Below are 26,962 nucleotides of genomic sequence, written 5' to 3'. Positions count from 1 at the left end.
TAGAGAGGTCACCATTCTGGCGGGAAGGGGCATTACTTTATGAAAGGAAAGTGTAACATAGAGGCCACAAGCAAGTCACAGATGAAGGTGGCTGAACCGTGGAGAGGCAAAGGTCAAAATCCATGTGAGAGAGATTTAGATGGCAGACCTGAAAGAACTAGACTGCATATGGAGGGTGGGAGACGCGGAAAGGCAAAGATGAGAGCTGGGGTTTTAACGTGGCCCACTGGAGAGGTTACAGGGTCACTTACTGAGACTGTGCAGAGAGAATAAGAAGGTTTTGGGGGTCAAGATGGGAAGATGTTTTGATCCCCCTCTCCCTTTCCTCCTTTCCTTCCTTCTTTATTTCCTTCCTATAATGTATAGGTACGAACTATAGCATAGTCCATAATCTAGGTCCTGGGGCTTCCACAATGAACAAAATAATGTTTCTATCTTCACAGAGCTGATAGTCCCACTGAAGAACCCATCATCAGGCAATACGGGCTAAATGTCAGGTGAGCAGTAAAGAAAAAGAAAGGGAGGGGGTGCTCTTTTGGTGGTAAGAGGGTGGTAAGAGAAAACATCTGCAATTAAAGATAGCGTCTATTTAATTTCAGCCACCGTTAACGACATCAAGTACAGTAGGAAAGAGGCAGTTTATGCCAGAGCAACACCTCGCATTCTACTTCTGAAACGGAAGGGCCAAAATGTTATCCTCCTGAGAATATGAGTGACATAAGGTTTGAATAGTTCATCTTGAGTTTGATTACCCACGGGTAGAGGTGAGAAGGTGGCCTTTGCTGTCAGATTAGAGTCTGGAGGAAAGACAAGGTGAACATTTTTCCATGTCAGTACTAGCAGAGATGGCCATCCGTGGGCTGCCATTTTCCCCAAACTCTGAAACTGAAATAAATGGGTTCACCGAATCATGTAATAGAGTCCCAACAAGTCACACAGGGATACAGAGTTGGCCGAATCTCCCCTCCTTCAACCCCTTCTTTGGTTCCAACCTCTGAACTTTCATAATCCTTGGCACAGCATTTTAAGAGTGTCTTACTCTTTCTCCCTGAGTCCCACCAAAAAGGAATTTTCTCCTCTGGTGTATTTTTGTTTTGTTTTTCATTTTCATGTTTCTTTTAATTTGCATATATATATATATATACGCAAATATATATATACAAATTTGTATATATGTACATATTATATATAAATACAAATATATATAAATATATAAATATTTAAACTATATAGAACATGCATACATATTATATACATACACACACACATATATATAATGCAACTTGAAGTAGTAAAAAATAAAATGCAAGATTCAGAATAGAGCACCCATATATCTGCCTCTCCTTTTCTCAAATGCTTTAATGGGATCCCACTGTTTCTGGGTTGAGGTTTAAACTCCTTACATAAGGCAGATGTGAAGTTGCCTCTTCTCACACATACAGCATTACTCTGTCATGTTATATGGAACTAATGTGGTCCTGGAGGGTGGTAGGGATTCTCTTATCACATCTCTGCACTTTTGCACATAGTATAACTGCTATGATTATAGGAGCTTACATCCCCGCCTCTTTGTCTGTCTAAATGCCGGGTGTCCTTCAATATACAGCTCAGATAACTTCTCAGAAGTATCCTATGGTCCCTCAGAGTTAAGTCAGTAGCTAATCCATGATTGATAACACCCTGTCTGTATTTTCCATGATTGAACACCAGAGAATATTGTAACTGCCCTTTCTCTCATCTGACTCCCCATCTCCCCAACAAGAACAACAAAATATGAACAGGAACTGGGGCTTATCAACATATGTCCCTAGCACCTGGCCGAGCATCTGACACTTAAGAGGTACACAATAGTGATGGAGTAAATTAAATGCATGAAGGTAAGCTTTTTGAGAAATGAGAAATGTGCTTGAATCTTACAGTTCTAAGCAAAAGGACAACCATGGCTATTTAGGTACTTGACTCAATCCTGACACATGGGACACGTAATTCATTGATTCATTTAGAATGCCCATACATTCTTTGTTCAATAGATATTTTCTGAGAATCTATTCCACACCGGGCATTCTTCTAGGCACTGGGTTGCAGCTATGAACAAAAGAAACAAAAACCTTGCCTTTGTGGACATTACATTCTCATGTTTAATGTGAGAGGGGAGATAAATGAACAGGTGTATGGTTAATGCAATGTCAAACATTCTGGAAGGAAAAAATAAAGAGGATTAATAGGGAATTCAATGGGCAGGTTTGGAATTTTAAAATGATAATATCAATTAGCTAAAATGTGTGTCTAAACTAATGAAATATGATATTTCCCTTAATGTTTTATAGATTTGAGCAACACAAAGAAAATGTTGCAGGTGGAAATAGAAAAAAAAAAAGGTTAAATAGAAGAGAGAGCTGAAATCAATATCCTTTCCATCTTAGTTTGGGGAGAGAAGAAAGTGGAACTGATAAATAATGAAGCCTCAGGACCGTGTTCCTAGGATGAAGAGAACTGAAATGTAGTTCAAGAAGTCAGAATTTTCCAATAACTTTGGAACTCTGGTATGGAGTTATCCTAGGTAGTGCTAAAGCCAAAAATTTCTACGCACTGGTAAGTGGAAATGGAAAGCAACAATTACCCCCCAACAATTACCTTAACTGAAAATAATTAAGTATTTGCAATGCTTACCTAGATATGTTGCTTTCTAAAACACACAATCATTCTATTTCCAGAGTAGGTAAGTGGGAATCGATGACAAATACCCACCATTTGCTTCAATGTGGATGGAACTGGAGGGTATTATGTTGAGTGAAGTAAGTCAGTCGGAGAAGGACAAACATTATATGTTCTCATTCATTTGGGGAATATAAATAATAGTGAAAGGGAATATAAGGGAAGGGAGAAGAAATGTGTGGGAAATATCAGAAAGGGAGACAGAACGTAAAGACTGCTAACTCTGGGAAACGAACTAGGGGTGGTAGAAGGGGAGAAGGGCGGGGGGTGGGAGTGAATGGGTGACGGGCACTGGGGGTTATTCTGTATGTTAGTAAATTGAACACCAATAAAAAATAAATTAAAAAAAAAAGTCTAAATTTTGATCCTTCATCACCCTTCTGCAATGGAAAGTTTCTTGAGAAGTTTCATCAACCTGTGACCCAGGTAAACTGAGCTGTAAGTCATGTCTTATGTTAGGGCCTAGAAAATGTACCCCGTAGGGAACCATAGGGCAGAGTGCGGCCAGAATGAGAACAGCACTTCTCACCAGTCAGCAGCACTGGTATCTCTGGAAGGTTGTTAGAAATGCATAGTCTAAGGTAATGCTCCAAAACCACTTGACCAAGAGCCCTAGATAATCTTCATGCCCATTCAAGTTTGGAGTTGCTGATCTATAGCAGTAATCCTCAACTTTGTCTGAATATTAGGATTACCTGGAAAATTGTTTAAAACCCAGTAATTAGGCCACATTCCTATATACTCTGATTTTATCACAATAACCTTCATATGTCAAAACTGTGTTTATTGGATTCTCTCTCAGACCTATTAAATCAATACTTTAGATATGAGACCAGGAAGCTGCTGTTGTAAGACACATAGACATTGATTCCTATATATGCCAAAAATACAAGAATGTGTGGCTTTGGAGGATGGAAAACAATGAATTCCTTTGCAAAAACTATAGTTTCACTACACTTCTTACTTGAATCAATCGAAATCAATATGTAAAATTTGGAATATTTTTGCATATATACGCAATTTTAACATTTATAACTAGAAGATTAAAATCCCATAGTAAAATATGGATGAGTTCATGGAGAAGAGAAAATAAATTTGAGTCTCTCTGGAAATAAACATTTAGATAATCATCTTCAAAACATTTAAAAAATATTCCACCAAATATTTATTATGCTCATAATAAAAAAAATGCAACATGAATTAGGTTTCTCATTTAAGCAAGGAGTCAATAAGCTTCTGCAAAAGATGAAACAGGAAAAATTTCCAGTTTTGCACCCCAACAATATCTTTATGCTCTACTATTCAGCTCTGGTTTTGTGCATGCAAACCATTGACAAAAGGTTTTCTATAAACTGTCTACTGAATTATTTTCTTTCAAGAAACATCCACTCATCTGTCTAAATCCAATAGAAAAAAATTACATGTTCCTAAAATCCAAATACTGATATAAATGCAGTGTCAAGAAGTGGCTCCAGGAGCTTCTGGTCAGGTCCAAGTGTGCATTGTTGCTAAGGAGAGATAATATCCCTAATTTTCCCCACTTGACAGATAAAGTGAGGGACTCATAACAAGGTTTCTTGTTTATAATAACTATAATTTCCTGATCACCTGAGTCATTACATGATACGAATTATCTCCTTTATTTCACACAACAGTGCTACAGGATTACAATACTATCATTAGATCCACTTTAAAAACCACCAAAAAACAAAGTGTAAACACCTTTACTGATTTGTCCAAGGTCACAGAGCCAGGAAGTACCTTCAAGTGGTCATTTGAACCTATGTTGGTGGTTGAATCCAGAACCTGTACTTACAGCCACTACAGATTTTTGCCCTTATGCATTTCCTAATGAGACCATGAATACCTAGGATGTGGGGCCAGTTACAATCTTTTAGTTTGTAAGAAATAAAGATTTACTCAGCTTACATTAGTAAATGAGACCACAACCACAGAGAAAAGTGTGGAAAACAGGAAAATGCCTCACCACTGCCTGGTGTGTCTGAATGATCATGTAGGATGACACAGACGCGTTGCCCTTCCACAAGGGAGAGGCTTTCTTTCCTGTGCTTAGCCATTATGGTGACTCAGCACATGCATCTCTTCTAACTGACCTAAGGGAATTAAGCTCTTCTTTCCTTCCTACCCACCTCATGACGTCAGCTTATTCATGGTTTCTGCAGGCTACCATCTCTGTGTTTTTCAATGTCTGCTCTTGCCCGTCCGTCAACTGCTGTTATACATATTAATTTCATATTAAAGGTCACCAAGTCAGGTATTTATTATCTAGTAAAGAGTATCCCGTACTGGCATGGTTCTTTTGTAATCCACACGGTAACCATTGGTCATCCTAGAGAAGATTCTCTTAACATCTCCAAGTCAAATCTACTGTGCCTACGTGGGGGCCTAGACACAGGCACATTTTCTGGATGGAGAGACCTATGTATGTATCATGAACATAACAGACTCCTCTGCAATACTGCTTTTTAATACGATCATGTTTATTTTGGGGGGATAGTAATAAAGGAGATTAACTATATATACTTAGTTTTCCTGTTATTCTTATACACAACTAGGATAAGCCAATCACTTGCCAAAAATAACCCCTAGAGAATGGAAAGTAAGTAGGCTGGGAGTTGGATATTATACACATATATATTTATTGATCGTGTTTCTAATCATTATTGCATCCATTATTCACAATATCTGCTACACCGTTAACTTTTTAAAAGTTTGAGAACATGTTGGAGCATAATACATGGTATTTTATAACTATGCTGCCTAACTAACTTCCAGTTACCATCTCAGTACATCCTTGGATACGACAGCCAATCATGATAGATTTTCCAGGTTTTGTAAGACCTCTTCCTTTTTGACATAGACTGGAAGAAAAATTTGGTTTGGATAATATTGTCACAAATCAGCAACATTAGCTATAGCAAACCTCTGTGTACACCCAGGAAGATTTATATGAAGTCGGTAGAGCAAACACACTTCTGTACCTTTAAGTATTAATCTTTTTAGTCCACTTTCCAACATTCAATTCCAACTGTTAGTTCCTTTATCTTTTCTAATATTGTGAATGTCTTTTGCCATGAACATGAATTCTCCTTAACTTCCTTTTAATCTCATTTCGAGTAAGTGGCATTGAATTCATATCTCTACTTTATAATTTGATTTTATTGTGAGAGTATATCTCCTCCTCTTGATACTACATTTCAGTGCTGATTATCCATATAGTAGAGAGCTTTATCTGTTCACAGTAATCAGAGTCAGCTTGATGCAAACGCTTGTGCACTGACCTCTTTTAGAACCAAGAGAACAAAACATGCTCGTTTCAAACAGTGGCAGTTGCAGAATTTATGAAGTCACTTATTTTGAGTAAATCAAGAGTTAAACTATTTTGTAGGTAATATAATTAAGCTGTACTATCTTATCAATCGTCTTAAAATATTCACGAGTGTCATGTCAAACATCGGAAAGGGTCACCACATACTAGGTGATAACAAGGTAGAGCATAAATATTAGGATCTTTCAACACAGCGCGATCTAAGCGTGAATCAGGGGTCCACTAACTTCGGCCTGCCCTCGCTTCAGTTACCTATCCTCTCCTTGCCCGCATCTCCCCTTTGGAGAATTGGGGTAAACAACCTCGATGTTATCATTTTGACCTGATTATAAAATCATATACTCAAAGTTTGTATCCCAGCTGTTCGGTATCTAGAAAACCTGTAAGACACTGCCTCTCCCAGTCGTCTTTTATTGAAACTACCACATACTGAAAAGCAGGTTATAAATCATAAGGAAAGTTTTAACAGACTTTTTGGTTTGAATTTTGAAACTGTCTACGCTAAGTGAGTTTATCCTATAAGATGCTTTCTGATCTCACAGAGGGAATAAATTACTGTCAAATAAATGAAAAATGGGATTCAATATAGAATCTAGAGGTAAGGTGGCACTTGGGGATAATATAATAAGCGAAGGAAGAAAAACAAAAAGGGAAATCTGATTGAGGATTCAGGTGCTATTGCTCCTAATTCTCAATTGTACCCAAGATTTTCTCCCTTTCCTTTTTCTTTTCAGCCTGTATAATGCAAATGAAGACAACATCTACAATGATAAAACCCCTTTAAAAACTTTAGGTATAACTTTTTGAATAAGAGCCACAGTTGCCTTCATTTTTTAGGCGTAAATGTTTTATTCTACTATACCACATCTTTCAATGGCCATATACATCAAGAAAGTGCTTCCAATAAAAGATTATTGGGTAGGATAATAAGTTCGCCACCATCAGTTGTGAACTTGGCCCAAGGATAGTCTATACTACGGAGATAGTTTAAGCAATGTACAAGTGTGGGGATTGCAAATGTGGCCTTATTTGGTTAATGCTGCCTCTTTCTGTTTATCAGTGTCAAAAAAGAAGAAGAAGAAAGAAGAAAGAAGAAAGAAGAAAGAAGAAAGAAGAAAGAAGAAGAAGAAGAAGAAGAAGAAGAGAAGCTCCAAACCCAGTAGCAATGAACTGTAGTCAACACATTTCTCTCAGGTTCTTCAAATCAGCTGAGAAACCAACTCCCTGGAGAAAACAGAAGTCTCAATGCAACAGAGGTAGATAAATGTCTTCAGGCTTTGGCTAAAAACATACAGACAACCAGCAGGTACATGTCAATGCCTATGGGTATCCTGAAAATATTATATTCCTGTGAGAGAAGTAGTAACATCGACATCAGCCTGAAAAGCTCTCTAGAGAATTTCAGAAGGATAGCCAATTAAGATAAAGAGTGTTTTGACATCTTTGTGAAATGTTACATCTCAGGATACCCATAGGAGGAAGGTGGAATCACCATTTCATGAAATATGAGTGCTCATTCTACAAAGCACATTCAAGATACCACTATACGTCTTTACAGGAAAGCAGCTAGATACTTATTAGATATTTCGATTATGTCTTAGCATAAGAGATTAGTTATTGAAATTCAGTTGTGTATTATAATGACATGTGCCTATATTTTAAATAATGTTTCATCATTTGAAAATCATGTTGAAGTACTACATTATAACAGGCTAAGTGATTGCTATCATTCACTCACAGGCTTAGGGGGCAAAATCAACCCATCGTATATAATTATAGTGATAGAATTACTTTATTATTCTTGATTACATAGAAATTTACCATAATATGGGCTAAAACCGTTAGATTATAGGTGCAAAGTAAAGTAGAAAAGAAAAAGTCCAGATAATTAAACCTAACTTTGAAAAGCGAAAACAATTCCTCCATTCTCTCCGGATATTCTTAACGAACTCATGGGAAAGACAGGTGGAGAGGAAATAATGTGGACTGGCTCATCCTAATTACCTAGATAATTGCCCTAAACTGTGCACAATCAAGCTTCGCCTCCATTCACTTTAGTTTGGTAACAAAGAGCAACCTCAAACATAAAAGCCAACGTTTCAGCAAACACCTAATCCCTTATTGGAGAAGTGTCCTTTCAAAAAAAAAAAAATAAATAATAAGCATTTTAGAAAGAAGCCAATTTCTCTTTCCTTTTTTTTGTTCATCTATTTCATGAAAGAACTCGGTCCCTTGTGCAAGAACTATAAATCAGCACACTAATAATGCCTTTTCGGCGTGTGTGTGTGTGTGTGTGTGTGTGTGTGAACAGCTACATCAGAAACTTTACCATTGAGATTTTAATTCCTAAATGGACACTATTCCAACAGTCAGGGATCAGCCCTAAAGCCTTTCACCCACCCGGAGGGAGCCCGGGGTCACCGGGAAAGCAGAAAGCTGCACAAAACCCTTGCTCTCTCGTTTGCAAACCCTCTCTTCCCATCTCATTTAACTTGGAAGCTTTTCCTGTGCAGCCCCCCACCCCCTGCAACCCGGACGCAGCCGCCTTAGCCCCGCACACTTCTTGAGGTCCCTAACCAGCTTGGGGGAGGGAGCAGGGGGCCTGCTCCCGTGTCCCCCTGTGTCCTGCGCGGGTGCGAGGCGGGGGGACCCTGCTCCCCCCACCCCCGGCCTCGCCCGCAGCCAGGTGCCTGCTGCAGTGCAGACCGGCCCCGGGGTCCCTAACTTTCCCTGCGGACGACTCGGGGCGACGCAGCCCGGCCCGCGCAGCCCCCTTACCTTGGCGGAGCTCTTCCCTGCGACCCCGGCGAGGAACGCGTCTCATCAGCCGGGAACCGGGAGGACGGGCCCAAGTTGGCCATGGACACCTGCCCGCGGCCGCCTGCGCTGCGTCCCTAACCCCCGCGCGCTCCCCGCGGTCAGGTTAGGGCCCCTCTCCCCGCCCCACCGCGGGCTGCGGGGACGCCCAGGGCAGCCTGCGATGCTCCGGGGCTCCTGCGGGCAGCGAGCAGCAGGCGAGGACCCCTGGGGGAGCTGTGGGGGGCCGACGGGGTGCACCGGCTCCCTGAGCGCCGCGTCAGGCTCCCGCCGGGTCCCCGCGGCCACGCACCTGCTGGGGCGGGGGGCGCTCCCGGGGGCTCGCTGGGCACCCCTCTTCCCCTCCCCCGGGGAATCGCGAAGGGGCTCCCCGGGCCTCCCCTGGGAATCTGGCCTCTCCCAGCCCGGGGGGTCAGCCCAGGGCGCGCGGGGGGGGGCGCGCAAGCCTGGCTGCGAGGAGCGCGGGGATGCGCGCCGGCGCGCAGTGCAGCCCGCGGGACTTCAGGTGCCGGGCACCCTGCGAGGGGGCAGGTCCGCGGAGGCAGTTAGGCTGCTAGGGCTGATTTGCAAAAAATAAAAAAATAAAATAAAATAAATAAAATAAAAAAAGGCTCAAGCTGAAAAATGGTTAAAGCAATGGGATGTATAAAAAGAGAGAGAGGAGAGCGAGAGAGCGAGAGAGAGAGCGCACGAGCTGCATTTGCCTCCGCTCCAAGCCTGGCACACTCTTCAACCCAGCTCTACGTCACATGGATTTTGGAGCTTGATCCCAGCCCTCCGGAGTGCGCGACTCTCTGATGTATTGAAAGTATTGGCACTCAGTAGGCTGGCTTGCAGGACGGGGATGCTCAAAACCAAGGCGCCGAGAATACGGCCCTGCCCCGGTACGTGGTCTTGCAAATTAGCATTTTAAGTGAGCAGCGGGCTTTGCAGAAACATTTGCAGGATACCATGAGGCTGAGTGACCGCGGGACACCTAACGGAATCCTCTCTCCCGTTATCAGGGCAAACAGTGATTCCTAAAACAAGAACAAGCCAGAAGATGAGGGCATCCAAAGTGCCAAGCGTTTTATTTTATTTATTTATTTTTCCCCCCAAAAAATGTCAAACGTTTTTATACAGTCACATGCCGGGAACAACCTGCTGGTACCTGCCCACTGGCCACCTGGGCAGCTCTGCCCTAAAAGTTACCACTCCCCTGAAGAGATCTGGTTTCTCAAAAAGGTCACGTAGCTAAAGGCTGACGCCCCAAGTGGTTAATTTTTGACAGCCCTCACTTCCATAGGGGAAGATTATCCAAATGACATAAAAAGAACAGATGAAAAAAAAAAAAGTCATTTGCATGTCTTGAGGGTGAGAAAAATCTCATTGCCAGGGAGAAAACTGACAAATGTCCCCTCACAATGGTACTGTGTGATATGTTCAGCATTTCTGCTTTTCCAAGTTGGTTTCACTAGGGACATATGGCATTCCCTTGACGTGTGCCTGTAAGACAGACAGAAGGGGGGGCGCTTTTGCATCATAATATTTCAATATTAACATCTATCTTAGAAAAATGTCACATTTCAATAAAGGGATGCGCAACGCATTATAGAGCATTCGTTTCCCAAATACATTTCCAAAAAAAAAAAAAGAAAGATAAAGGGATTTCATTAAAATGCAAGCTCTTTGTTGTAACTTATTGGACAAAATAAAACTTGAGCATCACCGAGTTTCTATAATAGGACGGATCCTAGAATAAAGCAGAGGCGCAGGTGAGAAGCCCCAGGACCAGGCTGAGCCTGTGTGCCTTGCAGAGGAGGACTCTTGCTCCCTCCTCTGGTGGAGGGGGAGAGGTGAAGGCGAAGAAACCCAGTCCATATGCTCCAGGAGAGGGAGAGTAGCTTCTGGGGCTGCTAAACAGGAAATCCATTATCCAATTATAGACTGGCCTTAGAGTGTTCCAGTAGAAAAGAGGCTGCTTAAATCAAAATTGATGCACATAAATTGTAAATAAATAGTCGACAGGAAACACAACGGCAAATTCTTCCGTGAGGAGCCTGACGAGTTGTTAACACAGCACTTGTAACTGAAAATCTGACGGATTCCAAGGTTCTCATGTTTGGGTGGCCGTGCAATGAAAGCACTCTGTTCTTGTGTTGGTTTAAGCCCCGTTCTGAAGATCTTAAAAAAGCAACCTCTTTTTTAGAACTTTTTAATTAAGACAGTGCTGATTTTCTTGAACCCTAGTAATTAGCATCACTGCTCACTTAAAATGCTGTTTGAAAAACTGCACAAGCTGGGCCCTAACAAGTGTCTGCTAAGGTCAGCTGACACTGTGCTGTTGTAGGTCGTTTCTACCCAGAAAGCCCCGACTGCATAGGATTTGCACCGATCTTACTTCTAAATGATGGGTCTTCTTGTTCTCATAGGCTCCAAGTGTCTTTTACCTTATATATTTCCTGCAGAGGCTATCAGTGGTTCTGTGGTAGTCTTTTTAACCCAAGTTGAACAAATAATTGATTTTACAAAGAAGTAAAAAAAATGAGTAACAAAGAATAAGTATGGGGGGGGTAAGTATGGTGAAGATGGAGCAGTGATAACTCTAGATATTAGGCATTCAATTGTCACCACATGTCAGGTGTTTTGCACGCACTTTAACTGTAACAGTTGTCATGAAATGCTTAGAACAGTCCTATCAAGCAGGTATTATTATTATTTTTTAAGATTTTTATGAGTGAAGCTAAGATTCTGAGGAGCAACTAAATTTATCAGTGCCTCCCAGCCAGTACAGAGCTAATCCGACATTAAAGCTCAGGTCACTTGAACAGTAAAATCGTCGTGCTTGGAAATTTCCAAACATTAAAACCAACAGCAACAAAAAAATACCTGCTTCTAAAAGAATAGGAAACTTTTCTTATTTTTTTAATGTGAAAAATACACATTTGTATCTTTAAAAAATGAAGTCTTGTAACTAACAAAATATTATCCTATAAAAGTTTAGCCACAATAGTTACCTATATTTTAGCAGCAAAAGAAACCAACAACAGAAATTTCTTTAGCCTAAAAAATAAATGATCTAGAACTTCCAAACAATGTAATTTCATCAGCACACACAAAAATTCCTTTTGCAATCTCTTCTCCTTCTTCAAAAATGGTAATTATTGTTTTGTAAACAGGAAAATGACCTTACCCTAACACATGTCTATGTCAAGAACACTTAATTATATAATAAGCCAAGATTTTGATGTCCTGTGATATTTCATTTCTTCAGCAGAAGAAAGTAACTGCTCATAGGAATGATGGACCTGAAGAATTCATTTCCACCATGTTTATGCATTATCTAGAAGTTTCTTAAACCTCACTTGATTCCATCATTTCCTATGGTCTGCTGAAATTATCAGACACATTCATAATCTTACAGAGAAATGTAACCACACTTTTTCAAGGCTTCTAATAATAAAAATCCTGTCTAAAAGAAAAGAATAATGATAACTCAAATTAATTCAGTCCTTAAACTTTGCCAAGAAATTTCCCACCTATTATCTCATTTGATTTTTACGGGAATCTTATGATATAAGTTACGATAAGTATTTTATTCATATTTTAATGATGGGGAATTAGGAATAAAAAGAGCCAAGTAATTGTCCTTTGGTCTTTGATACTTAGTGGAAAATCTGATGTCTTCCTTTCCAGACAAAGGTTATTGTTCTTCACCAAATCTAAAAAAATGTTTGTCTGAGTCATTTTGCCATCAATAAAGACTCTAATAGAAAACCACTCTTCCTTTCATTTACTTGGGCTTGTGCTAAAGAGTGAGAATTGAGATTATCATGTAATAAATACGAAAAATACTCTGAGCTAGTAGGAAGGTTGTGATTGGTATGTCCCGAAATTTCTCCACTTAGATTTCTCATATTTTTCTCATGTAATAATAGTCAAGATCAAGAAGGCTTTCTATTCTATTCCATTCTATTCCATTCTATTCTATTCTGATAATTGTGTAAATATCAGTCTTATGATTCTTACATCAATCTCATCTTCTTCTGTCCAGACTTCAGATTCAAATATTACCTCCCTCCATCTTTTTGGGGTGATTTAATTATCAGGAGACAGGCAATCCCAAAACATTAGTGTTAATGGTTTTAAATTTAAGAAATAAATAAGTAAAACAAGCAAGCAGCCTAACAATATAATAACAGATTGACCTTTCAGCAGCAGCACTGAGCTAATACTAACACAGGAATGTTTGCTGAATACTACCATTCTCATATAGTGTACATAACATTCTCATATATTATACCTGTTTCTGCTTATGTGTAAGGAGAGAAGTGGAATGGCTGAATTTAACAGCCTTTAAGGTAAATTGTCCCCATTTTGAAGCCAGCTCACATGAATGAGGGCAATTTCATTCATATGAACTTGTGAATTTTCGGGAAGCCTGGGTAGCCCAGCCTTGAATGGAGCCTGCTTCTCCCTCTGCCTGTATCTCTGCCTCTCTCTTTCTCTCTCTTTCTCTCTCTCTGTGCCTCTCATGAATAAATAAAATCTTAAAAAAAAAAAAAAACTCATGAATTTGAAGATTTACTTATTTATTTTTGTGAGAGAGAGAGAGAGAATGAACACGAGCTGGGGTGGGGGCAGAGGGAAAGGGAGACTCCGCTATGGCAGGGAGTGTGACTCTGGGCTCGATCCCAGGACCCTAAGATCATGACCTGAGCCAAAGGCAGACACTTAACTGACTGAGCCACCCAGGCACCCAATACTCATGAGTTTGAAATACTGCGAACTTCTGGGAATAAAGAAAGCTCAACTGGGTATTAGAAAGCTTGGACTACACTCAAAATTCTGTCACCACTAGCTTTATAACCTGGAACCACTTAAAAAAGCTTCCCGTTAATGGAGCACCTGGGTGGTTCAGTAAGTGTCTGACTCTTGATTTCAGCTCTGGTCCTGATCCAGTGTCATAAGCTCAAGCCCCCCATTGGGCTCCATGCTCAGTGAGGAGTCCTTTTGAGACTCTCTCCCTATGCCCCTACTCCTCTCTCTCTCTCTCTCTCTCTCTCTCTCAATCTCTTTCTAAAATAGGTAAATAAATCATTTGGGGCACCTGGGTGGCCCAGTGGGTTAAGCATCTGCCTTCAGCTCATGATTCATGAGTCTAAGGACAGAGCCCTGCATCAGGCTTTGCCCTCTGCCCCTCACTCCATTCATACTCTCTCTCTCTCTCTCTCTCTCTCTCTCTCTCTATATATATATATATATATATATATATATATATATATATATATCAGTTTCTTGCCCTCTCTCAAATAAGTAAATACAGTTTTAAGTAAATAAATCTTTAAAAAAATTAAAACTAATAATGATAAAAAGCTTCCATTTAAAAATGTCATTGGAAAATGTGAGGAAATTAGAATATATTATCTCTAAGATTTCAGTCAGCTCTTAAATTATGCTACCTATTTGGGTAACAATTTGGGATATCCTTTCTACTTAATTCAGAAATAATCAGGCAGTCAAGAAAAAAAGGCTGTGAGCAAACCATTTTTTCTCCCCTCTCCCACTCTGTCATGCAAGTTTTATTTTATTCTGTAAATGACATTATGGGAAAATAATTTTGTCTTCATAGCTCAAGCAACTTAAGAATCAGCCACGAGTCATTGATTTGGAATTGCACATGGAGTACATGAAAAAAAGTTGCTATTTTTTTTAAGTAACTACAATACATCCCTTTTATTTATTTTATTTTTTAATACATCTCTTTTAAGGGACATTATTGTTACATTACAACTAGAATGGATTCTTAGCCTATTTCTTCATTGTCCTGGTCATTTAAAATGAAAAGTGGTTTAATTAAAATGATTGAGAATTAAATTAGGAAACATAATTGAAAAATGAACATATAACATTAATATATTTTGTATTTTTATTTTTTTATTTTTATATATTTTGTATTTTTAAAACCACATTTACACTTTATTTTTTTTTATTTTTTATTTTATTTTTTTAATTTATTTTTTATTGGAGTTCAATTTAATAACATACAGAATAACCCCCAGTGCCCGTCACCCATTCACTCCCACCCCCCGCCCTCCTCCCCTTCTACCACCCCTAGTTCGTTTCCCAGAGTTAGGAGTCTTTACGTTCTGTCTCCCTTTCTGATATTTCCCACACATTTCTTCTCCCTTCTCTTATATTCCCTTTCACTATTATTTATATTCCCCAAGTGAATGAGAACATATAATGTTTGTCCTTCTACATTTACACTTTAGTATAAAGTTAAAGTGAAACAGGCAAGCACAGGACATAATTAAAAGAAAACAAATGGCTTTCAGTAGACACAATTGCTTGGCATTTCACCCCTTTCCTGTTAGCTCAGATTTATTTTATTTTGCATCTTGTAGATATGATTAAGTGCAAACAAAATGAAGTAAATAATATATTCAACCTTAAGATCATTAAATTCAATTCATATCAAATTTACTTAAAACCACTGAAAACGAATGCTGTCTGGAATTATGGATATAAATTCCAAGCCGCACACATTTTTAGCAGTGATTAAAACACAAGTCAGCAAAGAAATACACGTAAAATACCATGTAATGAACAGTTTACTTAGTAGAAAAAAGAAAGATGTGTTTATTTCTTTATGAAGCAGATATTCTGCCCCTCTGTGGGTAGTCAGAAAGCAGGGAAGGTCCAGAGTATAAAGTTATGGACGTTAGAAAGACCTGGGAGCAGCAAAGTGAAAAACAGTAGCTGATTAATTTGCTGTTCACTAAAAACTAGAACTAGCGAATCCTAATTTACACGGAGCCTCTAATTCAGAATGAAATGTTTAATTGTTTAAAGTCATTCCTACTACCATGCATCTATCAACATAGTTAAAATTAAAAAGAAAAAGAAAAAAAAAACACAATACTCAGTACAGACAATGATGCAGACCATGGATTATACCCTCACACACTACTCGTGGGAATACAAAATGGTAGAATCCCTTTGGAGAACATTTTGGCAGTTTATTAAAGAGTTAAATAGATGCCCATTGTGTGATGCATATATTTCATTCCAAAGTATTTACTCTGAAGAAGAGAAAGCAAATCTCCATTCAAAGACTGATATACAAATGACTGACTTTGCTCACAATAGTAACAAAAAAAAAAAAAAAAACAGAGACCATCCAAATGCACCAACAGGTACACTCACAGAGCGAACTACTATGAGGTACTACTCATCCATTAAAAGGAACACACCACCTATGTACTCAACAACCGGGCCACAAGGTCTTTGTGCTGACTCCAAAGAGTGAGACGCAGACAGCACACAACCAACGAGTATATAATTCCATTTAGGAGAAATTTAAAAATATGGAAATTCAACCAAGAAGGCAGGAAAGGGATTGATGGAGGATGGGGGTAGCCAAGGCATGATGAAAGGGGATGGCAAAAGGATGGCAAAGCAATGATGAAAATGTGCCCTATCTTGATGATGGTGGTGGTTTGGCCGTTGTACACATCCACCAAAACTCATCTAACGTGCACTTTAAATATGTGCAGCTTATTTTATATGTTAAAGTTCCATAAAGTCGCAAAACTACGTATCTCCCTCAATTTTTCTTTAATAGAACATGAATGCAATTACACGGCTAATGCTATCTCATATCCATACTAAGATAACCATGTGCACACCTTGAACTCTGTGTCCTATTTTCTAAAGAAGCCATACTGAGGACGGCACAAAATCACCCACTTTGTATTTCTAACGGTTTCTTACATTGTACACAGCATCCCTCATTCAATCACAGTTTAAGACAACTTTAAACTTAATGTCCTAGTACCTATCCAGATAATAGTTCAGTAAAATTTTATATAGGGAAATAAAGTGCCATTCCATTTCAAACAATGGCTGCTGTGAAATGCTTAATTACTTCTTGATACACATCTATCATTGTCCATTTATTTCTAACTTCTCTTTAATGTGTATTGAAGTCTTACCATAGCGTATCTTCAGCATCGATGCCACAGCAGGTGACTCTATATTACAGAAAAATAATTGAGCCTTCTCAGGCTCTAACTGCATTTGACAGGCCTGAAGCTGAAAATACTTTATATAGCATCATAAACCTGATATTGGTACACAGTGGCTCTAAAAGGATCTCCCCCTTACTCTTACTTACTCTTATTACTAAATTGAACGTTTTCTTTGGGTTTTATGGTGATTTCATTAACTTCTGAATGCTGCATTTCCTTCCACCCTCGGTTACGCTGACTCTAATACCCAGTTTCCTCTCGTGCCCACTTGTTCTTTCTCAGTCTCTGCAAAAGTCAATAATTTGCTGCCACAACGTAAAGAATAGGTCACTTTTATCTGTCTTGCTGACTCTGTTTTCCTTATTAAAATAATTTAAACTATCCACAGAATACAGGGCTTTACTCACCAGACTACTGGTGAGTAGTCTAAGATAACACTTTTACTACCTTATGCGCATCGAATATATGGATTGAAGTTTTTGTAATAATGGTGCAGTGGTAAAAACTGTGATAAGAATAGCAAGGAAAAAAATAGCAAGGAAGATGGGTGGCTCACTCCCTGGGGTTAAAACAACACAGCAGCACCACAGGAGCACACAGTGCTTGTGAACCTTTGGGCTGGTTGCTTAAACCACATTTGCCTTCGTTTCCTCAGATAAGAAAGGAAAGTAAGATAGTATGAAAAGAATTCATGGATATGAGGGCAGAGGATTATGAGTTAATAGACATCAAATACCAAAAAGGTAATTGCTAGAAAATAAAGGCTGAACAAATGCTAATGGCTGTTTTTCATTAATTGGCAATATACACACTATGGAAACACTAACGAAAATTTTGTTTTTAATTATAATGATCATGTCCAATTGGACGTAGTCTAAACATGTCACAGTGTTGTTTTATATTGGGAATCCTGAGGCTATTTTTCCCATTAAAGATGTAAAATAAGATTATACCACTTCATTCTTTTTTGGCAATTATGTTATAATTATAGCATTATAACTAATTGCCATTGGACATATAAACTGCTACGAATCTCAAGGGAACAATTTTGACATTTGTAACAAAAATGTCACTTTGTGTATACATAAAGTGGATGACTCTGGAGATGTTTATTGAGAACATTTTGCACAGTATCTCATTGTTTTTAATAGTGAAAAACTGTAGATACTGAAGTACTGATTAAATATAAATAAGAAAATTTGATAAATGAATGCATCATCAACATATTGTATCTATCTATTTTGAACATGGGTACGTTTTCATAGTCTTTTTATAGAAAAAAGCAGGCGGTAATATACAACAGCCTACTTGCACATTTTTGAAGGAAGGTTATGCATCATGAGAAACTAAAGACTTTTTCTTGATTGACTTTGGAGCTTTGGTAGGCTAACTCACCGGCCCCTGTATGTAAGAAGTGTAAGCTAGAGGGAAATGAAGAAAAAGGATAATCTTTCATTTGTTTTACTTATCTCTTCCTCTTCCAATTCTTTGTTTTTTTTTTTTTTTTTTTTTTTGTATATATCTGTAATAAGTAAAGGTGAAGGGGCCAGCTATAATTTACATAATCTCATAAAGTTCAGTTTAAATACTTTAAGTTAGAGATATATGACTTCTTTCAGAGCGGATGTTGATTTTCTCCTAGGTCAGTTTTAGGTGATACTGGAATTTGCACCAACTGAAAACCATCAGTACCAACTCCTTAGGGGTGAGAAGTGATATCGACTGTATTCTCATTTTCACTCTGTCTTATTTCATCAAGGATGGGTAAAATCAATAAAACTGATTCTAATCCCATAGAAAAACAGAGCAGCTACCATGTCAGAGTATGGCTTGTAGGAAGAAGCCTTAACCACACACACACACACACACACACACACACACAAAATATATATATTTATAAATATTCTAGTATTGAGCAAAGTCCCTTTCATGCTTTTGTGTAATCTGCTCTTAAATGTTGAATGAGCTCTGGAAGGGTCACTGTATTCAAGGGGTGAAACCTGAGATTTGTGGTGAGTACTGGAGTAGAAATAGAGAAAGAGCCCATTTCCTTTCATTTAGTTTCTATTATTTTCCAATTTTCCATTACACAATTTCAGACAAATATAAAAAGTAAAAGACACTGTATTCATAGACATCTATGTCCACATCATCTAGCCTCATCCTTTGGCTATTTGTGGCCAATCTCATTTCCTCTATATTCTCTCATTCTGTTCTTGGATACATTTGAAGCAAATCCTAGACCTGTTATTATTCCATCTGTAAATATTTCAGTATGCTGTGTAAAAGATAAGGGCTCCTTCTCCTCCACCCCGGCATATCCATAATATCATTAACGCAGTGTGTTTTCTTTGGCTTTGGCTCTAAGTGACTAATGCTAATAGGGCCTACCATGACAATTTAGTCGAACTCATTATATTTCAGCTTTTGGACTGCAGCTATGTTCCCCATAGTGGTATAGGGGGTTATTATTTTCTTGCAGTCCTCACAGAGAGGTTAGGTGGCCAATAATATCTCAAACTTGATTCCAGAAGCTATTACCCCTACCTCCCAACATAGCCTATTGATCGTGATTAAGAACAACTGAAGGTATATTATTCATTATAAAGTTTAATAATTGACATGTCACTCATTTGTCAAGGAAAGCTCCATACTCCCCAGTTGCTTATTGAATAAAATGTAAATTTCTTGCCTATAATTAAAAATTCACCTTGATGTGCCTATAAAGTGACTTCCAACCATTTCAAAGAAAACAGCCAGGCTCTTTATTCTAATTGTTATCAGAAAATAATTTCCTGATCTCTAGATTTTCATTCCTGGGACTAATCTGACTTCTTTCCAAATTTCAACATGATGTGTTTATATAAAAGGACCTATACTATTTGATAGCTCTCACAGTGTTCAATGTAGTTACTAGATACAAAATAGATCCTCAGTAAATATTTGCTGAACACACAGTATAATACCCTATTGAACAAAATACTGGTTTCCTGTAACTGGCAGATGTTTACCTGCTCCATCATTTTACTATTCTGTTTAAAACCAGCACAGGAAACTCTTCGGGGAATTAGGCTTCCAGATGTTTCTGCCCTGCTTGGGTATATTAAAAGCTATCACAAGTCACCACACCAGAACTATTTTATTCAGGGCAGTTATCTCAAAGGAGCTACAAAACAAGGACCATTTACCTTTATCACATAGTGTTATTTTTCTTATCTAAAGACACAAAATTAGGGGCTTGATTTCTAATGGAGAAACCCTAGTTATTTTAAGGTGCCTTTTTATGCAAGTCATCTTTCATCATGACAAAACAACTTTACAATTTAATCGAATGTTTTTCAGTCTGTGTATGTACCCTTCTCCACTTAAAAATGAGTTATTTTTCATTTCATAAAATTGTCAACTTAAGGTTTGTGTTTTTGTTTTGTTTTGTTTTTACTAATTTTAAACACAGTCCTATGGATCTGAAAATGTAAGAATTATATATTATTAATAAACATTTCTTGAGAAAATTAACATTTCATAATTTACATATTTGTTCATAATTAAAGCATACAATTCATTATATTAACAGTGGAGGACAAACACAACTAGTTGTAAGGTGATGGACTATCGTAAAACTAAGTTGCTATACTCTGCTTTTAGTGGCTTTAATTAAGAAAAAAATTGCATAACTATAAGACTTACTCTAAAGCATGATCATTTAGCAATAATTTAAATACATAAAAATTTTAATAAGAACAGGAGTAACCCCTTTATAAATAACTTGAAATAATTCTACTTATTCCAGAATTATTACCATGTAAACTTTATGTTTTCTCTCTGATACTTGCAATTAAGGGGGAGATTATTATACTTGTTCTGGTGAATATTGATTGTTTTCAAAATGAGCAACTTTATGGCAAAATTGATGCTTTTCTGAATTAAGTTTTTATGTGATCCTTGAGTGAACATCTTAGCTGAGGATCCATATGGGACCAGCCATCTCAGGATCATCTACTCAATTCAACTTTTGAAAAGCTAGGGAAATACACAGGCTGGTCAAAGGTGTTAAAAATGTGTTAAAATTCTCATCTTTTAGGGGTAAATATTGAATGCTCAGTAGACCTGAGGTTTGGTAATGAGTGTAAGTCACTAAGAGACACAGAATTATCCAGAAGCTGGCTGAAGCTGAGGGTGTCTTGAAGTGGCCCTAAACTGAAAACTGACATATTCTTTTCTTGACGCTATGTAGAAGGCATCAATAAAAACCAAAATTTTAGTAGTGTAATACAAATATTTCTGTTTGATTTAGTACACAGATGCTTCTTTATGAGGGAGTTTTGCTGGTGTGGTTCACAGACAAAGTAAACAGAGAAGCCCTGTTGTACCACTGGGTTTTATGACCTGGTATAAAACATGGGAACATCTACTAGAAGGAATTCATTCTTAGGTTTTCCTGACCATTGCTGTGAAGCAAACAAGTGAGATGTACGACATTCATGTAGGCAAAGGGGAATCCTTATATTAGGAACTCTGCCCGAATCTATTTGGAATTCAGTGTTGGGGTTTCACCCACCCAAGCACAATATGCAATGGCCCCTCAGTATCCTGGATGATTGAGGAGGAGATTAAGTCAGAAAAAAGACAGATCTTCCAGTTAGTGTGGGAAGGGCTATGAAACACTGACATACCCATCAAAGTTGACTTGAGAAGAAATATCCAGGCAATAAAAGACACGGCCTGAATTGAGGAGGAAGATGAGGGGGCGAGTATTTTCAAAACCATTGAACCACAAAGACAGTAAATCCCATAAGAGGAACATTCCAGAAGAAACCAATTATTATCAGGAAATTTGTCAGTGCCAAAGGGCAATGGAGGCAGTTTTCCAGGAGGGAAGCAGGTAAGAGCTAATCAGGGACATTGAGCTAATCAGGGACTACAGCTACTTCTTAGCAGGACCTCAACTCTTACAAAGAAGTAGGTTATATAAAGTTTTTGCTAGGTAGAGTACTTAGATTAATTTAGGGTAACTTTCCTCAAATCAATAATGTTGGGAATTGGCTTACTAGGGATTGAAAGTCATCAGTTGCTCGAGTCTGCTCGGAAGTCCAGCTCTATGTGTTTATAGTGTTACAAACTTTTCAAAGAGATGGCATGCATATTATTTCCTTATTATTCCTTATCTCCTTATTATTTCCTTATTATTATGCCCCTGCCTCTCTGTGTATCTCATAAATAAATAAATAAATAAATAAATAAATAAATAAATAAATAAAATATTAAAAAAAAGAATTGTGCATCTCTTACTCGAGTTGTGTTTCGTATAGAAGAGATTTAACATAAATTTTGATTTGCACAGAACACACTATGAAATAACAGTGATACCCATAAATTTATAAAATAGTGGAAATAATTTCTATATTTTATATACATTAATATTTTGATTTCAGTTAAACACTTGTCAAATTCAATCCCTTTCAAAATAAAGTTATCATGTCTTGCAGTAAAATAGATTTATATTTACATTTTCTTCTCCATAGGTAAAATCTGTGGATTGAAATAATCACACAGTATATCTCATAGCATTTCAAAAAGCATACCAAAGTCATTCAGTCATTCTTCCTCATAACAATAGGGTTGTACATCCTGTCCAGACAATGATGATCTTGTGGTTTTAATTATGATTTATTTATGATAATGTAGAAAGGAATTCTAAGCTTATAAACATACACAAGCATAGCTCTTTAATATGTTTTTTTCTTCCCTCAGGGAAAAAAAAAAATTAGCCTAAGGATGTAAACTTTGGGGAAAAAAAAAAAAAAACTTTGAGTTTTTACTCAAATATAAGTAAATGGGAGATTTTTATTAAATCTAAAAACAAGAAAAATGTCAATATACTCTTTCATATAGCAATTAAAACAAATCATTTGGTCTTCCCACTTTTCCAAGCCTTTATATTCTCTATGAATAAATGATGAATTAAAGATAGTGACAGCAATTGTTGGTACTACAACTGAAATGACATTTAAAAATCACTAAAAAGGATTATAGCTCTACTATGGGTTTTTCATATTTTTATCTTGAAATTTTTAAGACAATGCCATTGTTTTTAGAGAAAAGTTTATTGACTGAACATTTTTGTAGATAAATGAATGACCTTTTCTTTCTCTTTTATTTGTACGCGAAGAAATTACCTAGGGAAAAGAAAGTATCAATTTGTCATTCTATAGTATGATATATGAACTGAAGTAATCTTAGGGAAGGCTCAGAGAAAGAAAAACAACAGATTCTCTTGGAGAACCAAGGTAACCACAAAAGTCTGGCAAATAAATAAGTGTTGCCTTATTCATCATGCCATATTCAAGACCTTTCTTCGGATTATGGGCAAACACGGCACCAAGTAGAAAGAAGATGCAGGATTGTGCCGCTTTGCGTTTGTCCCGATACCATCTCTACTACTCTGACTGTGGACACCAATGACCAGCTCCAGAATTTGAAGTGTGAGTTGACTTACTGTAATGGCAAAATGAGCTTATAAAATATATAGAGATAGTGTTACTTTGTGCTATTGATGTCTGCTAATTTTGTTCATGGAAAAAAAAAATGTAAGAGGCTGATTATTCCTAGAATACCATGATGGCCAAGTCACGTAGCAGGCCCCCAGGAACTTGCTCACACACTTCTGCATGGTTGTATTGGACGTTCTAACATGCATTTGAGGAAATCAACGCAAAAAAACCTCTCTGGTTCCAACAGAGTGTGACATGATGACACTTTGGAAAGTAAGCATATCGCTTAGTTTAAAAGCAAAGACAAGAACTAGCGATGGTGTTTTTTCTATGTCAGCATGGCCAGGTGACAGTCGCCAGCTCTGTAATCAACCGGTAATCTAGGTGTTGCCATGAAGGTATTCTGGAGATGTGATTAAAGCTCATAATTAGCTGATTCTAAGTAGGGGAGATAATCCCAAATCATTTGGGTGGCCTTGACTCAATCATCTGAAAGTCTTGAAGAGCATAGCTGAAAAACAAAAAACAAAAAAATAAAAACCCTCTGCCTGTAGACAGCAGCTCTGCTTGGGCCGCCGAGATTCAGTCGGCCCTCTGATGGCCTGCCCTACAAATGGTGAACTTGCCCACCCAGCTCCTACATTTTCATGAGCCAATTCCTGGCAATCAAATTCTTAATCCACATGCCTACTGGTTCTTGTTCTCTGCTGTAACCCTAACTGATATACCTAGACACTCACTTGATTAATGATTTAAAACCTCTCTGCAAAATTCCCAAAGGGAAGTAAATCTTTTATAATGTTAACATCAAATACATAGTGGTTAGCTAACAATAACAACAACACAAACAGTAGCAGCAACAAAAACTAAACACCTAGGGATCAAGAGTATAACATGAAACAGAATAAGGAATAACAGATTCAGACATAGATTATTAATTAGGTTCGGTTGGGAAAAGAGAAGTTTGGTCCCCTTCTTTCTCACTTTTTCATAATCTCCTTTTTTTTTAACATTTCTTTTTATGTTTAGATGTTTGCATGACTGAGATATTTGCAGCATCAAATGCAAGTATAAAGAGAACTCTGCAAAGGCTAACTTCTCTATTCTCTGTATTTTTGCTCCTGTCTGTGTCGGTGGTAGAAAGAATTCCACAATAATCCCAACGATCCTCACTCTTTCATAATAGTAAAAGAAATTTTTGCAGATGTAGTTAGAGTTACAATTGAAAGTAAATAAGGATATTATCCTGGTGAACCTAATCTAATTTAATGCACCATTTAAAAGCAGAGCATTTTCTCCAACAGGGGACAGAAGACAAAGACGAAGTCAAAGATTCGAAAAGGGAGGGGCCTGTTTCTGGTTTAAAAATAGAGAAGACCCCGTGGAAACGACCTGTGAGTAGCCTCTATCTGAGAGAAACTCCCAGATGATAGAAAATAGGAACTCAATCCTACTACAATGGGAACTTTATTCTGCCAAGAACCTGAATGAGGTTGGAATCTTCCCTTAGATCATCCAGATAAGAGGCCAGCCTGGGGAAATCCTTGACTTCCACTTTGTGACACTATAAAGAGCACAGGTAAGTCTGCCCAGACTTCTGGTATACCAAAATGTAAGATAATAAACAGGTGTTCATTTAAGCTGTGAAGTTAGTAGTAATTTGTTACACAGCATCAGAAAACTAACATTATCCATTGCAACTCACTCGAGTCTCTTTCCTACTGATAGCACATTTTATTTCTTGTTGTATCACAAGTGCTCAGCACCATTCCAGGTACATGATATGTGCTCACAATGAAACAGTTAATCACATGAATGAATGGACTGCCACAGACGACCTTAACAACTGACCTTTAATGACGTGGCTTGGACTAGCCCTAGCCCTTTCCCCCATTCTGATAATGTGTTGACTCAATGTAACAGGTAGAAAACAAGAGTAAGACCGGGTACTTCCAATTTTTAAGATAATATTTTGAGGCATTATGACAATAGCCATTTGTATTCTTATTCCATTTTAATTTTTGGTAATATGTGACATGTTGTATATTTTAACATATCCAAATTAATCAGGATTACGAAAATTGGGGTGATGTAGAAAGACCTCCCAATTGTCTTCCAATGAATTATAAAACAGGACCTGGATGGATCTCGAGTGGAGTTGGCCAGAGGTCTGGGCTTTCCCCAATTTGTTTTAATCCCAATATGGTTAGTATTCTCCTTCAATGAATCAGGCAAAATATCTATTATTTGGGGTTGGGGGATCATCTGAATACTGAAAGATCCAGAGATTAAATAATTAAATGAACCAGTTTATGTAGGTGAATAAGGTCCCATATACATTATCTTTTAGAATTAGAAGCATATTAATGATGACTTCATTTGGGGCATTTTGGAAATAGGTTGCTCAAGGAATGTTTTGTTTCATTTTGGGAGGAATTCCCCCAGAATTTCTTGAAGTTAATTAACAAATTACTCACGGTGAGAATTTTGAAGAACAACTACACTTGAAGCCTCAACTATTACAATTTTTTTCCTCAACTAGTATAATTTAGATTCTCCAAGAACATTCCTTTGTGTGAGAAAACAAGACATTGCAGTACAACAGACATTTTATACAGTTATTTATAATTTATTTTTGTTCATTTGTTCAAAGGCCTGAGAAACTTCAAAAATATTAAAACCTGTGGCAAGGTTAGGATTCCCTTGTCCTCTAGTTGTCCGTGGTGTTGACTTTCCAACATTAACCCTCATATGGGCATGATGGTCCCATTAGGCTGGGTATGAAATGAGAACTCCAAAGCTGGACAAAGTTAGTAAATCTTCAAAACTTTTGTTTTGAAATTTGTCAAATAGGGAGTACAATACCTACATTTAGGATCTTTGGCTAATTTCAGTAACACATTCAAGAAAGCTTCAGTAATACTTAGTTCTTAATAGTAGTTGTTATTTACTATTACTAATATAGCTTTAATAACAAGTAGCGATATGTCTATTAAAAAATAGATCTAAACAGAAAGGGATCTGAAAGGGACATTGGCCAAATGTAATTGTGAAGTAGAACATGTTGTGTTCACATTTTAGATCACAGTACAGTACATATCTTTTTCTGTTAGATAATAAGAAAAAAATTGAGTTAAGCATAATTTCAATGTTACTATTTTAATATTTAATAGTGGGTATTTTTCCAAATGAAAAATGAGATTATCTCCGTGTGTATAAACAGTTTTCCTTTATGCTCTGGGAAAAAAAATAAACAGATAATAAATAAATACATGCATTACACATTTTTCATAAAGGAAAACTGAATCATTTACTCTCCTGACCTCTGATAATCAAAAGGGGAACTCAATTTCATATCATGTAGTATACATTTTTATCATAAGCTTGAAGAATTACTGTTCTGCTCCCATTAATGAAAACACAAGCATGATTTTAATTAGCCTGAATGTGCCCTGGGAAAGCACAAATCCCTTAATCAGATATGAGAGATGAATGCTGGTCACCACTTCTACATGTCAAATTCATCATATCCTGAAAAAAAATTACAAAAACCTCATTCTTTCTTTCAATTATTTCTT

General features: G+C 37.6%; 1 protein-coding gene across 3 annotated transcripts in view; it reads right to left on the bottom strand.

Moving 5' to 3' along the window:
- CDH12 (cadherin 12) overlaps positions 1-26,962 on the bottom strand; it is a 954,721-nt gene that overhangs the window by 354,487 nt on the left and 573,272 nt on the right. Inside the window, exon 1 of one of the 3 annotated variants that reach the window (XM_072825029.1) lies at positions 8,843-9,085. The exons of the other annotated variants lie outside the window; for them this stretch is intronic. The gene's annotated coding sequence lies outside the window, so the exon portion shown is untranslated. Of the gene's footprint in view, positions 1-8,842; positions 9,086-26,962 lie in introns of those variants that run through there. 3 annotated transcript variants of the gene reach the window in all.

Source organism: Canis lupus, chromosome 4, assembly GCF_048164855.1.
Source record: "Canis lupus baileyi chromosome 4, mCanLup2.hap1, whole genome shotgun sequence".
In the NCBI taxonomy this organism is placed as follows: domain Eukaryota; kingdom Metazoa; phylum Chordata; class Mammalia; order Carnivora; family Canidae; genus Canis; species Canis lupus.
Note: the sequence above shows the minus strand (reverse complement) of the source record. Positions and strands in the feature narration are given on the sequence as shown.